This window comes from Trichechus manatus, unplaced genomic scaffold, assembly GCF_000243295.1.
Source record: "Trichechus manatus latirostris isolate Lorelei unplaced genomic scaffold, TriManLat1.0 scaffold00133, whole genome shotgun sequence".
Taxonomy (NCBI): Eukaryota; Metazoa; Chordata; class Mammalia; order Sirenia; family Trichechidae; genus Trichechus; species Trichechus manatus.
In genome coordinates, this window is record NW_004444069.1 from 6,074,255 (window position 1) to 6,092,019 (window position 17,765).

The 17,765-nt window shown below is 40.1% G+C and overlaps 1 protein-coding gene across 1 annotated transcript in view; it reads right to left on the reverse strand.

The window, feature by feature from the left end:
- The window catches only part of CLSTN1 (calsyntenin 1), an 82,647-nt gene extending 64,888 nt beyond the window's left edge, over positions 1–17,759 (reverse strand). The window contains exon 1 of the mRNA XM_023739397.1: positions 17,718–17,759. The gene's annotated coding sequence lies outside the window, so the exon portion shown is untranslated. The remainder of the gene's footprint in view (positions 1–17,717) is intronic.
- Between the last annotated feature and the right edge of the window lie 6 nt (positions 17,760–17,765).

A 17,765-nucleotide genomic window follows, 5' to 3' on the forward strand; every position in this document is an offset into this window, starting at 1 on the left:
TGTGTGTGTGTGTGTGTGTGTGTGTGTGTGTGTGTGTGTGTGTGTGTGTGTTTAGTCTCCTGACCTTCATATACAACGGAAAACTTTATCACATATAGTTTCTAAAAAGGTCACACACTATTCAAGACCTGCTGACATTCACTATCAATGCAAAGTTCTTAAACGCAGAAAGTGAAATAGCTCAATCTTATTTTGTCACTAAGTCTCTCAAGAAGCAGATGTATTTTTTATCAGAAAGAGTAGAATCAATATAATGATGAGAGAACTAAAGCCCAAGATCGGTGAGTACATGAAAAAAAAAAAGAAAAGGACATAATTTCCCTAAGTTATTTTGGGTGTTTTAATCCCAGGGCACTGAGAAAACTTATAGACAGTAATGCTAATCTACACTATGGATGATTTTTAAGGAATCTGCAAGGCATATAAATACTGGGATTTTTAAAATGAAAAGAAGATCAATACTGTAAACTGCATCAGGGAGCTTGACCCTAACCATGGACAAATTCTACATTGGTTTTTGGTGCCTTTAGAGAAGGAAAAGCAATCCCAAAGAGCAGGTGACATTATTCATCAGAACAGGTTATCTAAACATTTTCTTTTAAGAGGTTATCAGGAAAGACAAGGAAAAACTGGAAGAAAAACATCAGCTATGATTAAGTGCCAAGCACCACGTTAAAAACTGTACTCACCTGAAACTCAAGAAATGATGTACTGAACTGGCAAGGCATTTTGGCAAGGCCTCTCCGGATTTTCTTAGGGCTGAGACCAACATGGCAAAACATGAACTGGATAAAAATAAAGATGGGTGGATTGACAATAGGTGTAATGACCACCCCAAAAGGTCACTGAGAAATGAAGCTGTGGAAACGCAACAAAGTCTCTGGTAACCACTCAAAGGGCTCCATACTTGGTTGGCTCCCTTCTACACTCATATCAAATTTGAGAGTTATGTGAAGCTAGAATGAACAGCACATTTGATGGAATATGGAGTCAGAATTCAAAATTACTTGACAGAAACAATTTCCGAGGCCAACTCTTCAGACAGGGATTGGACTGGACTGTGGGACATAAAGTGATACTCGTGAGGAGTGTGTCTCTTAGCTCAAGTAGATACAAGAGACTAAACGGGCAGCTTCTGTCCGGAGGTGAGATGAGAAGGCAGAAGAGTTAGGAGGTGGTTGAATGGACATGGGGAATCGGGTGGAAAGGAGGAGTGTGCTGTCACAGTATGGGGAGAGCAGTTAGGGTCACATAACATTGTATGTATAAATTTTTGTATGGGAGACTAACTTGAATGTAAACTTCATTTAAACTACAACAATAAACAACAACAACAACAAAAAATTACTTGACAGAATGGAATGGAAGGCCACATGCAGCAAGACAGAGTGCAATGAAGATAAATGAGAAGACTTTCACCAAGGATGAAAACAGCAAGTTTAGAGATGAGAAGCATGGTTCAGCATCAATATGCGGAGGGGGGCAGAAAGACTTGGGGGGTTGGGTTAAATACGGTTGGTATGACTAGGCTGCTGAGGCGCTAAGACAAAGGAGCACTTGCCCCACACCACTCTAACTCCACGTTTGTGTGGAGAACTCTCTACCAAAGCTCCTGCCCTATCTGAAAGGCAAAAGGTACACCTTGGAGGAACCCAATAAGAAAGAAACGAGGCTGGCTGGCGGAGATTTTGGAAATAAAGCCACATGAAGAACATGGAAGGAACAGAGGATGCTTAGCTTTGAAATATAAAACGCTGGTTTAGGCAGGAGAAGGGATGACAAGTTAACTAAATCCTTTTAAAAAGTTATAGGAAATTGAGTTAATAAAACAGCAGACACATAATGCTTACTATAAAGTGTCCTAAACACTTTACAAAATTTGTTTAATCCTCGTAACAACCCTATGAAGTAGATACTATTATCATCTGACTTCACAGCTGAAGAAACTGAGGCACAGGGATATTAAGTAACCTGCCCAGAGCACACAGCTAGTGAGTGGCAGAGCTGGGATTTGAACCCAAACTGTTTAGCTCCGGAGTCCCTTTAAGTAGTCCACTATACTCCCAAAGGGCCAAAACTTATTCTGTGAGGACCCGGAGGTAGAACTAGGACCAAGAACTTTCTGAAAATGAAGGCCTCCTTCCAGAATGAAAGGAGCTACCTGATCAGATGAGTTCAAACAGACTGCCTAACTACTGTCGAGAGACAGGGTTCAGACGTCAAACACCGTACTAGATAATTTCTAAGGCTCTTATCAACTCTGAAACTATGATTTGAGCATACTGTGTACATTTCTCTGAGATGTTCAGATAAAAAAAGTGCTACAAAACTAAAAATAATGTAAACTTTGTTAATAAAATATACTTTCTTCAGAATTTTTTAAAACTCAACCCCAATTTCACATTTATAATCTACTTTCCTGACTCAACTGCGCATGAAAGGTAGGCAACAAGTCATTCAAATTTATGTTTTCTAAATAATCTTTATCAGAAAAAAAACTAAGTTAAAGACATTCTCTTGGACTTATTCCCACCTTTCATTTTCTAAGCTACGAAAACAGCAGAGACAGTAACAACTTCACTGTTTCCTCTTCTCTAAAATGGACTAAATAAGCTAAATGATTTCTCAAGCCTCTGCCATTTGTAGAATTCTATATATGTAATTAAGAAGCTTAGATTTCCAATAGATTATCAGACTTTTTAAATTTGGGGGCTAAAAGAGTAGTTAACATCCTAATACAATAATGTACAAGTAATCAGAGATTATTTAAGTGGGAAGATGAGGTTCCAGATTCTAAAAATAAAGGACTCTATCATAAAAGAGAAGAAGGGATTAAGTGCCCTCTCAAGGGGACTCTGGATTTATGGAATATAGTGAAGAACTGAACTATTGGTAATCAAGGGTAATGCCCAAACAAACAAAATGCCCTAGAACAGCAATTCTCAACCTTTCTCTACCAAGACAAACAAGGACAGGTGCATGCTCATGCAAAACATATTCCAGGGGTAAAGCCAGATTCTGACAGAAACCCAAAAGATTTTTCAGGAAAATGAAGTCAACAGCAGCTTAGATTCCTTCTATCATGGTAGTTCTAGAACCATTTTACAACAAAATCAGCCACTTACAGATCTCAAAAAGGTCACCTGGTTAAGTATTGAAACTTTTTAAAAACATTAGCCTTGATTTTTTTTCCCCAGATCTCATTCTAAGAATATTAAGAAGGTGAAAAACTGTATACCAAAGAATAAGCCCAAATAAATCTCATTTTACTGTTTACTTATATTTTTTTCACCCATCCTTGCCTTCCCCTTATTTAAAACGCGTCCAACAGTAGAATAAAGAAGGTCAAAGCAACAACCCTCAAGCACACAGAAATACTGATTCCACACCATGGGCAAATAGTAACTGCCCACCTATAAGGGCCTCTCACTGGGGGACAGGGGTGTTTGCTGGATGTCACAGGTAATCCCAGACTTGAGAGCTGTATCCCTCCCTCTCTCCTCCATTCCAGAAAGCAAGCTACAGTGCAGATGAGAGAGAGACAATTGTGGGAATAAGTCGGATTCACTCTAATATCCGCTTCATTTTTAAGTAAATCATTTGCGAGCTTTGCTTTGCTACTTCAACTATTATTTAGAAACAAATCACTCACGACATGTCCCCCAACTGTATTCTAACATCAACTATTGCCCCAGGGCAGCAGTAATCAAAGTGTTGTCTGAGCACCCCTGGGAGTCCCCAAGACCCTTTCAGGGGATCCAGGAAGCACTTCCTTTTCCAACTATACATCTGTATGAGGCTGAATTTTCTTCACATCGTCAACCAAATGACATAAAGCAACATCCTGAATGCAGAATCCAGCATTCAGGATGTTGTTATATGTTTTACATCTTTGCAAATCCATTAAAGAGATTTGCAAAGATGTAAAACAATGCTGTTCTGCTTACTAAATTGTTTTTTGTTTGGAAAAATACACTTATTTTTTCATAAAACATGTTATTAAGTTAGCATGCAGTGTGTTTATTATTGCTATTTTAAATAAATTAATAATTAAATATTTTAATAGGTTCTCAGTCTTAACTTCTAATAGAGTAAATATCGATAGATATGACCCACATAAACACAAACTCTTTTGCGGTCCTCAATAATTCTTGAGAGCACAGGAGTCCTACAACCAGTCTGGGAACTGACTGATGCCCTAAAGGACATAGATTAAAGTAGATCCCTGCAGGGAGCCCTGGTGGCGCAACAGTTAAGCACTTGGCTGCTAACCAAAAGGTTGGGGTGTAAACCCACCAGCAGCTTCACGGGAGAAAAGACTTGGCAATCTGCTCCTTTAAAGCTTACATCCTTGAAAATCCTACAAGGCAGTTCTACTCTGTCCTATAGGGTCACTGTGCATCAAAATCAACTCGACGGCACACGGCAACAACAGATTCCTAATGGGTTACTACACACCACACCTGGTACAAATGTTTGTTAAATGAACAGCATTACATAAAAGTTACAGGACACCCTATACAGGATGATCTCATTTTGTTTTTTGAGTTTTTTAAAACTTCGACTATGTAGATAAATTTTTACAAGGGAAAACATCTATACAGATATACACAAAAGTATTAAGACCGTGATTTCCGAGAGGCAGTATTTTAGGTCATTTTAACTCTTTTTTTTTTTTTGCATTAGCCACATTTTCTTTTTTTTTTTTTTTTCCAGTAAGAGGGTGGGGACTTGGAGCAGCATTCCCTAAGGGTGTTCTCTGGAACACTGGTGCCACAAGACGTTCCAGGAAAAAAGATTCCCTGGTTGAGTGAGTTGGGTAAACGTTGCTCATATCCTCTTTCAACAATTTCTCAACACGTTAGCACACTAAAGGCTTTGAGAAGTCCTGCAGTAATGAAACCTGTTTAACAGCATTTCCCAAACACAGGTGACCGACAGATCCCTTTTTCCAAGCCACACCTATTAACCCATTGAGCACATTTAGGGAAACACTGCCTTAGAGATCAACTTATCACATTGTTTGTTGTTGTTGTCAGATGCCATCGAGTTGGTTCCAACTCACAGTGACCCTATGTACAACAGAAGGAAACACTGTCTGGCCCCATGCCATCCTCACAAGCGTTGCTATGTTTGAGCCCACTGTTGTAGCCACTATGTCAATCCATCTCGATGAGTGTCTTCCTCTCTTTTACTGACCCTCTACTTTATTAACCATGATGTCTTTCTCCAGAGACTGGTCCCTCCTGATAACATGTCCAAAGTAAGTGAGACAAAGTCTCGCCATCCTCACTTCTAAGGAGCATTCTGGCTGTACTTCTTCCAGGACAGTTTTGTTCATTCTTTTGACAGTCCGTGGTATATTCAGTATTCTTCGCCAACACCATAATTCAAATGACCAATTCTTTTTTGGTCTTCTTTATTCATTGTCCAGCTTTCACATGCATATCAAGTGATTGAAAATACCATGCTTGGGTCAGGTGCACCTTAGTCCTCAAGGTGACATCTTTGCTTTTTAACACTTTAAAGAGGCTTCTTGCAGCAGATCTGCCCAATGCAATATGGCGTTTCATTTCCTGACTGCTGCTTCCATGGGCGTTGACTGTGGATTCAAGTAAAATGAAATCCTTGACAACTTCAGTCTTTTCTCCATTTATCATGATGTTGCTTATTGATTCAGTTGTGAGGACTTTCTTTATGTTTAAGTGTAATCCATACTGAAGGTACAGTCTTTGATCTTCATCAGTAAATGCTTCAAGTTCTTTTGGCTTTCAGCAAAGCAAGGCTGTGCCATCTGCACACCGCAGGTTGTTAATGAGCCTTCCTCCAATCCTGATGCCACGTTCTTCTTCAACAGGGGAGTGGGTTTTACTGCAAATTTGCCCTATTTCTACTTGCTATGGGTTACTGTGGGTTAAGTTTGGAACATAAATAGGTTAGAACAATGTTTCTATAGGAAAATCTGATTTGAGTCCAACTTCAACTCTTCATAAATCAATATAAGTTGCCTTTTTGGATCATCTGGAAACCAGAAACAGCTCTCCACCCCAGTAAACAATAATGAAACACAGCTAGATAAGGCAGGGGGAGAACTGGCACATGCAACCCAAGCTGAGGGATAAAAAGAACTCCACACTTAGTTCTCCCCAAGGGCTTAGACTCTTGGCCCCATAGTGTAACTGTGGCCCCCTGACACCTCCCAGAGCCTCCCTCAGAAAACACAGTATGTGGCCAATAGCCACATCCCACGCCCACCACCTAGCCTGGGCTCCCTCCAGTAGAAGCTCTGAACAGCCCTCACCAATTCCCAGGACTCTCCTGCCCACTTGATGTTCTGCTATTTTCCTGTACCATTACCCAGCCCCAGATAATTCCACTCCTTCAGTCTCTACAGTCTGCTCCTCCCCAAGCTACTCTGCACAGCATACCCCAAAAATCATTAACAACCTCTTCATCACTAACTCAAATGCCTGTCCTTGGTCCTCACATTTCCACTGATCTCCCTGAAGTCTCAATTGCTGCCCCCATCTACCTGGAATCTCTCATTCAACACACTCCCTGCGTCCCTCTCCACTCTCTCCTCAGGTCACTTCTCTTACTCTGATGACCCTAACAACAGTCTAAAAAAACAACAAACCAAACCTGCTGCCATTGAGTTGATTCCAACTCATGGCAACCCTACGTGTGCACAGTAAAACTGCTCCATAGGGTTTTCTTGGCTGTAATCTTTATGGAAGCCAACTGCCAGGTCTTTCTTCTGCAGCACCACTAGGTGGGTTCAAATTGCCAACCTTTCGGTTAGTAGGTGAGTGTAAACCATTTGTGCCACCCAGGGACCTCTAAGACATACTTAATATGAAACAACAAAAATGGAACAAAGACACAGAGTCTGCTCAGACCCATTTGTCATAAGCGTTACTTTAAGTGGAGGTAAAAATCTCAAACCTTCTAAGAATACTCAGAAAGAATAATTCTGGGGAAAAAACAGTCAGTAAGCTTTCTCAATTAAATGAGCAAATATATATTAATCATTGGCATTAATGAACTATCTAAAACAGTATTTCATTAAAGCAAATATTAATACTGTAATTCTATTAGTTGAAATCACCATTTAAGGGGGAAAATAGGCTATGTTCTGAAACTATACAAGTGGTACATGTTCCAGTTTGTTGCTGTTACTAGGTACAGCCAAGTCGGTTCTGACTTATATGTACAACAGAATGAAACACTGTCCAGTTCTGCGCCATCCTCACAATCGTTGCTATGCTTGATGTCCTTCTCCAGAGTCTGTTCCCTCCTGATAACGTGCCCAAAGTAAGTGAGACAAAGTCTCACCATCCTCGCTTCTAAGGAGCGTTCTGCTAGTATTTCTTCCAAAAGAGATTTCTTCATTCTCCTGATATATTCAATGTTCCTTACCAACACCATAACTCAAATGCATCAATTCTTCTTCGGTCTTCCATATTCATTGCCCAGCTTTTCCATGTATGTGAAGCAATTGAAAATATCATGGCTTGGGTCAGGAGTACCTTAGTCCTCAAAGTGAAATCTTTGCTTTTCAACACTTTAAAGCAGAGGCCTGGTGGCACAGAAGTTAAGCGCGCAGCTGAACTAGAAGGTCGGCAGTTCGAATTCACTAGACACTCCTTGGAAGCCGTATGGAGCAGTTCCTACTTTGTCCTATAAGGTCGCTATGTCGATGGCAATGGGTTTGGTTTTTTATTTTTGGTTTTGCAACAGATATGCCCAATGCAATACATTGTTTGAATTTCCTGACTGCTGCTTCCATTGGCATTGTGACTGTGGATCCAAGTAAAATAAAATGCACTTTAGAAGAGGCTTAACAATGTCAGATTTCAGATTAAAAAGTATACCAATACTTATTTTCTGTTCTAAGTTTTGGAAAACTGTTGTTGTTAGGTGCCGTCGAGCTGATTCCGACTCATAGTGACCCCATGTGACAGAGTAGAACTGCCCCGTAGGGTTTTCTTGGCTGTAATCTTCACAGAAGCAGATCACCAGGTCTTTCTCCCAAGGAGCCACTGGGTGGGTTTGAACCACCAATCTTTCTGTTAGCAGCCAAGCACTTAACCATCTGTGCCACCAGGGCTCCTTGGATAATGTTTAGAAGATGCTTATTAGTTGCTTCTCTTAGTTAAGCAAGAAAAGGTTGTCGATCAACAATTAGTCTAAAGCAAAGATGAGAACACAGTGTGGGGGTGGGGGGTGCAGGGAAACTAGAGTACTGGAAACAGAACAAGAACTCAATAAGAATGTTGACATATTGTGAAAAATGTAACTAATGTCACTGAACAACTTGTCTAGACACTGTCAAATGGGAACCTAATTTACTGTGTAAACTTTTACCAAAAACACAATAAAATATTATTAAACGAAGAAAAAAAAAAGAACAGGCTATCGTACACTTGGGCATGGATTTTTTTAAACCCCTGCCAGATAAAAATGCTTGATACAGGGATCATGAACAGATGTTAATGAGTATTTACAAACAATTCAAAAGCAAGATCAGAAAGGTGGCCAGCTCAGTGCTTTACAGAGCAGTCAGGATTATCAAGGTACCCTACCATTAGCACAGCACCAGGAACGGAGGTGCTCACGTATTTACTGAGAATAATGGCTGCCCACCTTTCAGTCATCCTACTGTTCCTTCACTGATTTTAGCCCCAAGTGAGTGAAGCCTAAACAGAAAGTCAAATTCAAGTCAGTGCATTTTGCTACTTACCAACTATTCTGATAAGGTTTGAAATGCATGGCAAAAAAAAAAAAGGATTAGGAATTACCCAAGAATTTTAATTATTTGTTATCTTTGCTACTAATTCCTTAAGCAATGGGAAACTGGCACGAATTAGTCAAGGTGTTTTAAAAGTAAACACAATCTGCTTCACGCAACGGCTTTAATCCTCCAAATCATAAGCGACCCTCTTCCTCAATTAGCCTCAGCTGGCTTTCACTGTCCTCTATTCATTTAACAAATGTCATTGTGAATTTAGCATGTTGTTAGCTGCTGTCCAGTCCACTAACCCTATGGAGAGTAGAAATGCTCCAAAGGCTGTGAGCTTTCAGAAGCAGATCACCAGTCCTGTCTTCCGAGGCACCTCTGGGTGAGTTCGAACTGTCAACCTTTAAACTAACAATCCAGCACTTAACCATTTCCACCACCCTATTTGCTAATGGCATAGCGGTTAAGAGCTAAGGCAAAAGGTCGGCAGTTCGAATCCACCAGGCACTCCTTGGAAACCGTATGGGGCAGTTCTACTCTGTCCTACAGGGTCACTATGTGTCGGCAACAGGTTTGGTTTTGGTTGGTATTTGCTAGGTGCTGGGGACAGTAAAACGTGTGAGCACAGACTCTACCCTGAGGCTAGAGAAGGATAAAAAGTGGGATCTCCAGTAGGGGAGGGGATATCAACGAGTGGTACCTCTGATGGCTGGGTGTCAGCTGGTTCATCTAAGAGGAGAACCCAAGGGCAGAGGGGTCTAGCTAAACTCAGGGCTCGGCCCACATTCTGTTAATCCTCTGCCATAGAAATGTAACAATATTCAGAACCAGCTTGGTTTAATGCTGTTGCCATCCTGAAATTTTTAATACATTTTGAACAAGAAGCCTTGTGTTTCCATTTTGTACTTGGCCCTGTGAACTACGCAGTCAGTCCCGTCAATGTTCATCATTTGAAATATGCAAAATTAAATGGGACTGGATTCTGCATTTCAGACGGAATAAATTATATTTTTTAAAAGCCACTTAATAGGCAACCTTACACAACTCATTCTAAAGTTTTACATTTCTTCAACTTAAGTTCACAACATGCAATTTTTTCTAAGTGGTCCTTAAAATGAAAGTACTATGTGTTATATAAGAAAAATTTTCTAAATATTAGGAAGAGCTCAGAACAAATATGTCTTCATTACACTCAGTATTAAACAAGTATGACATTCATTTGTACTGAGTTTTAAAATTCACTTTGAATCTAAAGCTTTATTTCTAAGGTTTTATAGTATGACTGAAGATTAAATAACCAAGTTAATTAACAAATAAAATCAAAGGGCTAGACAAAGTAATTTAGCAGAGCATGTTTTTAGCCAATTAGCATAACAAAAATTTAATGAAAGAAGAAACGCAATCTTCTAGTTAAGGATCCTGGTGTTTTTTTCCAGTTCCTTTTATAAAGTTAAGCCTAGATGTTTACTCTGCACGTGACCAGGGGGTCACGTTAACAGCTCATCCCTCAGATCCCAAACACAAATGTTCTCAGCCTATCTTAAAACCCAATCCACTACCATCCAGTCAATTCTGATTCATGGCAAACCCCATGTGTTACAGAGTAGACCTGCACTCCATTAGGTTTTCTTGGCTGTAATCTTTATGGAAAGGAGCCCTGGTGGCGCAGTGGTTAAGTGCTCGGCTGCTCCCCAAAAGGTCAGCGGTGTGAACCCACCAGCTGCTCCGTGGGAGAAAGACATGACGGTCTGCTTCCATAAAATTTTACAGCCTTGGAACTCTATGAGACAGTTCTACTCTATCCTACAGGACTGCTATGAGTTGGAATCAACTCAACAGCAATGGATTTTTTAATCTTTATGGAAGCAGACTGCCAGGCCTTTCTTCCGCAACACCACTGAACGGGTTTGAATTACCAATCTTTAGGTTAGTAGTCGAGTGCAAACCATCTGTGCCACCCCGGGACCTCCATCCTATCTTAGTGGTGGTAAAAACTGAGCTGCAGGGCTAGATGCCCCCAAAGATTAGAAGGACAGATAAAGTTCAGTCCTAACCTAAGGAAAAGCAGCTTCAAGTCTCAACTTAAACAATGTTTTTAAGAAAAGGGTTGCTTTGTGAGCTAGCAAGTGCCCCAGCACCAGAAAAGTTCAAACAGAGGTGGAGTGATTACTTGTCAAGGACGGTGTAAAGAAACGACTGTTTTACAGGGAAGGCTACTTGAGTAGAAAGCAGACCTTTCCAAGTTCCTTTTCAACTCAAAGTCTGAGGTCCTGGACAGAAACGATATAGGAGATAATGCGAAGGAAGGAACTGGATCAAATGTCAACTGCCTCTAGAATAAGAAAAAATCAGCAACTTAAAACTCTTAATAAGAAAACTGCTGGACAACTGTGAAATACGTTGTTGTTAGCTGCCGTCAAGTTGATTCTGACTCATGATGACTCCAAGTGTAGAGTAGAACTGTTCCATAGGGTTTTCAAGGCTGTGACCTTTCAGAAGCAGATTGCCAGGTCTGTCTTATGAGATGCCTCTGAGTGGGTTCGAACCACCAACCTTTTGGCTAGTAACTGAGCGCTTAATCATTTGCATCACCCAGGGACTCCTGTATCTGATTAGAAAGATGCTCCTGTGAGTGATTATGGAGGTCAAGAGTAGATGTAGAACGGTGCAGCCACTTTGGAAAACAATCTGGCAGTTCCACAAAAGGTTAAACAGAGTTACCACATGACCCAGCAAATCCACTCCTAGGTACAGAAACACAAGGGAATTGAAGACATATGCCCACACAAAAACTTGTACACAAATGTTCATAGCAGCATTATTCATAAGTCAAAAAGTGGAAGCAGCCCAAATGACCATCAACTAGTGAATGAATAAACAAAATGGGGTGTCTTAGTTAGGGCTGCCGTAACACAAATACCACGTATGGGTGGCTTTAACAAACAAAAATTTATTATTTTCTCAGAGTTAAGGAGCTAGAAGTCTGAATTCAGGGTGCCGGCTATAGCGGAAGGCTTTCTCTCTCTGTTGGCTCTGCAGGAAGGTCCTTGTCTCTTTAGCTTCTGGCCGATCTTCATGTGGCTTGGCATCTCTGTTCCCTCATCTCTGCTTGTCCACTTGCTTGTTTAATTTCTTTTGTATCTCAAAACATGTACTTTGGATGAGAAGGCAGAAAGGGACAAGAGCTGGTTGAATGGGCCCAGGAAATCCAGGCTGGAAAGGAGGAGTGTGCTGTCGCATTATAGGGAGAGCAACTAGGGTCACATAACAATGTGTGTATAAATTTTTGTATGAGAAACTAACTTGAGCTGTAAACTTTCACTTAAAGCACAATTTCTTTAGAAAAAAAAAAAAAAGTACTTTGGACATGTTATCAGGAAGGACCAGTCCCTTGAGAAGGACATCATCCTTGGTCAAGTAGAGAGTCAGCAAAAAAGAGGAAGACCCTCAATGAGATGGATCAACATAGTGGCTACAACAATGGGTTCAAACATAGCAAGATTGTGAGGATGGCGCAGGACCGGATGGGCAGGGCTTCATTCTGATGTACATGAGGTCGCTAGGAGTCAGAATAGACTCCACAGCATCTAACAACAACAGCAACATCTCGAAAGAGACTGACTCAAGACAAACCCTACGCTAATCCTATCTTATTAACCTAACAGAGACAACCCATTCCCAAATGGGATTATAATCACAGGCATAGAGGTTAGGATTTAAAACACATACTTTTGGTGGACACAATTCAACCCCTAACATGGGGTATATCCATACAAAGGAATATTATTCAGCCACAAAACGGAATGAAGTACTGATAAACGCTACAACATGGATGAACCCTGAAAACAGTATGCTAGGTGAAAGAAGTCAGTCACTAAAGACCACAAAGTCTATGACTCCACTTACATGAAATGTACAGAACTGGCAAATCCATAGAGGCAGAAAGCAGATGACTAGTTGCCTAGGGTTGGGGGAGGAGGAAATGGGAGTGACTGCTAATGGGTATGTGGTTTCTTTTTGGGGTAATAAAAATGTTTCAGAATTAGATTGTGGTGATGGTTACACAACCTTGTGAATATACTAAAAACCACTGAATTGTATACTTCAAAAGGGTGAATTTTGTGATATGTGAATTATATTGCAATAAAATTTAAAAAAAAAAAAAAAAGAGTGGATGTGGGAGGAGTCTTCCTTTGTCCTAAACAATGAGTTCAAGGTAGACTTAAAAAGTGGCAAACTCAATAGAAGGTCTTGTCACAAGAGAAGCAGGCTAGTCCAAAGCAGATAACTGAAAGGTAATATTCAAATCTGACCAAAAAGGTAAAAAAGAAAAACACGAGTCTTACTTACCATGCTAACACATAACTTCTTATTGGGGTTCTGGAATGTAAGGAAGTTAACTTCCAGATATGTTTACAGGTTTTTTAAATGTTCTAAATTCAGTTACTTTGCCAAGAATCTTTAAAAATAAAAAGGCCTCAGAAACAGATCTTGTGAAAAGTTTTACTTGACACACAGTGAGGAAAAACTGTTAGTTGAGGGTTCCTCTCTCTGGCCTATGCATAGCCTCTTCTGGTATCAAAATGGCACTTTTGAATTTGTGAAACACTGCAAATACATGCATTGCATAAATCATTTCCCCCATCTTGAATACATACTCTTGAAGTTCTACTAAAATCTATTTTACAGCAAATCAACATTTTAAATTTATCAAGGCACATTTCTTCAAACAACTCTGCTCCAACCAAATCAACCAGTGATTTTCAAAACAATCAGCTCTATTTTGTTTCAGACAGCCCTGGTGGCTCAAAAGGTTTGTGTGCTTGCCTACTAACCTAAAGGTTGGTGGTTCAAACCCATCCTGCAGCTCTGCTTCCATAAAGATTACAACCAAGAAAACTCTATGAAGTACAGTTTTACTGTGTAACATATGGGGTCACCATGAGTCGGAAATGAACTTGACAGCAATGGGTTTGTTTTGCTTCAACGCTTATAAATGAACTCTACACAAAAAAATTACGTTTTTCTTTCTTAAAAATCAATAATAAAAATAATTCAATCTTTTTTTTATGTTTTAAGATCTTAACATACCTTGGGATCCTCATTTTAAACATTAAGAATTGGTTTAACAAACTTAACCAAATGCTGAGACTAGTATCATGAAATTATAGCATTTCTAACTTCAGTGCAAAAAATATTTCATCGTATTTTATATAAATTTCATTTATTGCTCATATTCCTCTTATCTGAAACTGAAATATTAGTTGGGGCTGTTGAGGGGGGCTCAAAAATAAAGTAGTACTAACACAGATAATGTATGACATGCGATACTAAATCTTCATTTCGAAAAAGAATCCCTATGAAACTGGTTTTAGGTTTTTTTCTCCTAAAAGAAGCATGCAATCAAAAGATGATTTACAGTTAACTGAAAGTTTCAGTTCCTCAATTTTTACAGTTCTTGAACTGCAATATATTCAGAATTAGTAATATTTTATTGCTTGTAAGGATTGATAGTGCTTATGTAAAATATTTATATTCAGCAATAAAAATGTTAGATTAAGTGTAATATTGAAGTCTACATTCAAATGACTTTTTCCTCAAAGTTGCCTCTGGAAAACAAGGTAACAAATTAAGGAACCATTTTCCAAGAAAACTAGGAATTACAAGATTTGTTTTAAATGAACCCAGAATGGTATCCACAGAGCTATATAGTCTTTAAAGGTAACAGACATTTATGATCTAAAATCCCCAACATTGCAATCAACAGAATGGATCCTTTGGGAATTATCCACTAATGAGGTCCCAAATCCATACTGCAGAGTTGAAGTTTGTTAATACTCTATGCCTGTCATGGTTTTTTTAGTACCTAACATTTCTCTGTCAGGTGAATTTTAGGATGTAAAAATACTATGTTGCCTAAACTGAAACACAGTTATAGCTATACATTCATTCAATCACCCAGCATATATATTGTGTGCCTGGCATGGCTGGTATTACGGACTGAACTGTATTCCCCCAAAATAGGTGTTGTAAATCCTGATTCCTAGTTTTGTTATGCTAATACAGCAATATTAGTGTAGAGTGTCTTTTAAATCAATCTCTTTTGAGACAAAAAAGCAGATTAAGCAAGCAAGCATGAGGGGAAGATACACACCACATGATCGACAAGGAAGCTAGGAAGAGAAGCTGAAAAGAGACAAGGACCTTCTCCCAGAGTGGACGGAGAAAGAGAGAGAAAAGTCTTCCCCTAGACCCGGTGCCCTGAATTCAGACTTCCAGCCTCCTAAACTGTGAGAAAATAGATTTCTGTTTGTTAAAGCCACCCACTTGTGGTATTTCTGTTACAGCAGCACTAGATGACTAAGACAGCTGGGCTGACAGAACATACCTATGAACAAAAGAGACCAAAAAACCCTTCCACTTTGGGGCTATGTTCTAGTGAGGGGAGACAAACAAAACATAGATAACAAAACATGTTAGAATGGAAAAAGAAAAAGTGGAGCAGGGAAGGGCAGATTCCTATTTCCTGTACTTGAATTTTCTATTTCCTGGTCGTTGACTCAATGAAGAAAAAGCAGGCAGCCTGCAGACAAGGCCATCAGGGATGAACACATGTATTTCTCCAAATAGTTTGCTTTACTTGACTTTTTTTTTTTTTTTTTTGAGAACTATTACTACTATTAGCGCCCTGGTGACGCAGCAGTTAAAGCACACAGCTGCTAACCAAACGGTCAGTTGTTCAAACCCACCAACCACTTCTCAGAAGAAAGATGTGGCAGTCTGCTTCCATAAAGATTTACAGGCTTAGAAACCCTATGGGGCAGTTCTACTCTGTCCTATAGGGTCGCTATGAGTTGGAATCGACTCGATGGCAGTGGGTTTTCTGGTTTCTGTACTACTATTAGAACTACTAAAGCGAAATTTGGGGTTCTCCACAAAACAACTACTTAAGAGCCAAACTGCAATTTATGTCACAAACGCTATCATTCTCCGGCAGTTTGTATGTGATTTTTACCCCAGTAACAATTATGAGAGATAGCAAGAGTATGAAGAGCAGTTCATAATGGCATACTTCCTTGCAACAATAAAAAATTCAGATATTAGTTGAAACAATCATCACTTAAAATGAGCCCATAGAAGGTATCTCCACAAATGGCATATTTAAATAAAAAATTCATTTGTAACATTTCAAAATATAATCACTTTATTACCATTTCATGTAATATTAATGAGACATATTCTAACTTGCAAGCTGAAAACACAAATGCAACAGAATAACTGATGTTTAAAATGTGTTTTTATTTTGAAGTCTAAGAATCCTGAGGTACTATAACTGCACCAAGAAAAGCTTAGAGAAAGTTAGCAAATTACAAAGGACTCAAGACTCAAAGGCATCTTTCCCATAAGATTTCTTAGTCCACCATAATTAAAGTATTTAATAGTTGAAATTCATGCCATTTAAGTGTACAAAGTAATTCAATAATGCATAGTAAATATGAGTGAATGGACAAACTTAAGAAAACATGAATTTTAACAAGAAATGTTATCACTGACTAAATATACTTGAACTGTTGCCAAAATACCTAATCCAAGCACATATTTAAAAACATGTGGGTTTTCCCCAAGACAAGCAAAACTTTGACACATACTACAGGCTTTTTTTCCTTGGCTATACTATACTAGACTTTCAGACCTCCATCTCACATCTTAGCGAACATTTCTAACTTAGCTTGATGTAACTTTTAAAAAACAAATTGTAAACTGAGCACAATTAGATACTCAGTGAATCAGATCTGAATTTGACACAGTCGACAGAATTTTAGAAAGGGTATGAATGAAGTTTCAAAGCTTATCATCCTGGATGTTAAGAAAGGAACATGGAACAAAAGGTGTATTTTGCCTCTTCTGCCCTTTAATTTGCGAACACCATACTTGGCTCAATAATGTTATGCCAAAGAGGAGAAAAGAGAATTTTAAATTGCTAAACTGAAAGGCTGACAGGCTCATCGAGACTTCTGTCAACCTCCCCCCCCATACACACACACTTTTTTATTAAAAAAAAAAAAAATCACAAGACTAGATTCAAATACTCTATAGACTACACCTAGATTACTCTGCTCCAAGGCCAAGGAAAATGTTTACGATTCCAAGATCCATTCAGAAGCCTGTATCTGCAATGCGTAAGCTTTTCGTTGGCAAGATCAATCAATATCAGAAAGCATGTAATGTTTAAAAGGTCAAGTCGTTGAAGGTAAAATAAATAATCAGTTCATCAAGGAATCTTTTTTGCCATGTAACTATAAAATAATGCCGATCCTACAACCCTAAAGAACCACTGCGGGGGTTCGTTCCTTGTTTCTGCCGAGGCCAGCTAAGCTCCAGCACGATCTAATTACCGTCAGAAAAACTGCACCAAGACGTCGAGGGCGGAGGAGACGAAGATTTCCAACATACACAATTTGACCTTAGGGTGCAAGAGGAGGAAAGGAGAGCAAGAAGTTTCCGCCACTGCTCGTTTGAAAACAGACGTTTAAAGGTCCCTGGGGGGAGGCGGCCAGGGGAGAAGATGCAGTGTCCGCCGCGCAGCAGTGGGGACTCGGGGTCTTGGGAAAGGGATGCGGAGGAGTGGGTTCTTATGTAAGCACACACAAAAATCGTGCGTGCACCCCCCACCCCGCTTGCTGCACCTCTGAGCACACAACGCACGTACAGAGCATCGCACCCCAGGGTGCATCCTCGACTGCGTGCGCTGCGGGGGACCGGGTACCGACCCCTCGGCCCATCTGCACGCCCCCACAAATCCACGCGCCTACCTCCTAGGATCGCAAAAGGGGCGGCTCAAGCCCTGGTGCCCCGCCCGGGACAGAACCCGGCTTTCCCAACGCGGTGCAGCGCGCGCCCGCGGCCTCCTGCGCCCCGACCAGGACCCCCGCGCCCCGACCCGGGACCCTGCGCCCGACCCGACCTGAGGACTTACCTCGCGAGGCCCAGACCCCGCCGCCGCACAGCAGCCCGACCAGCAGCA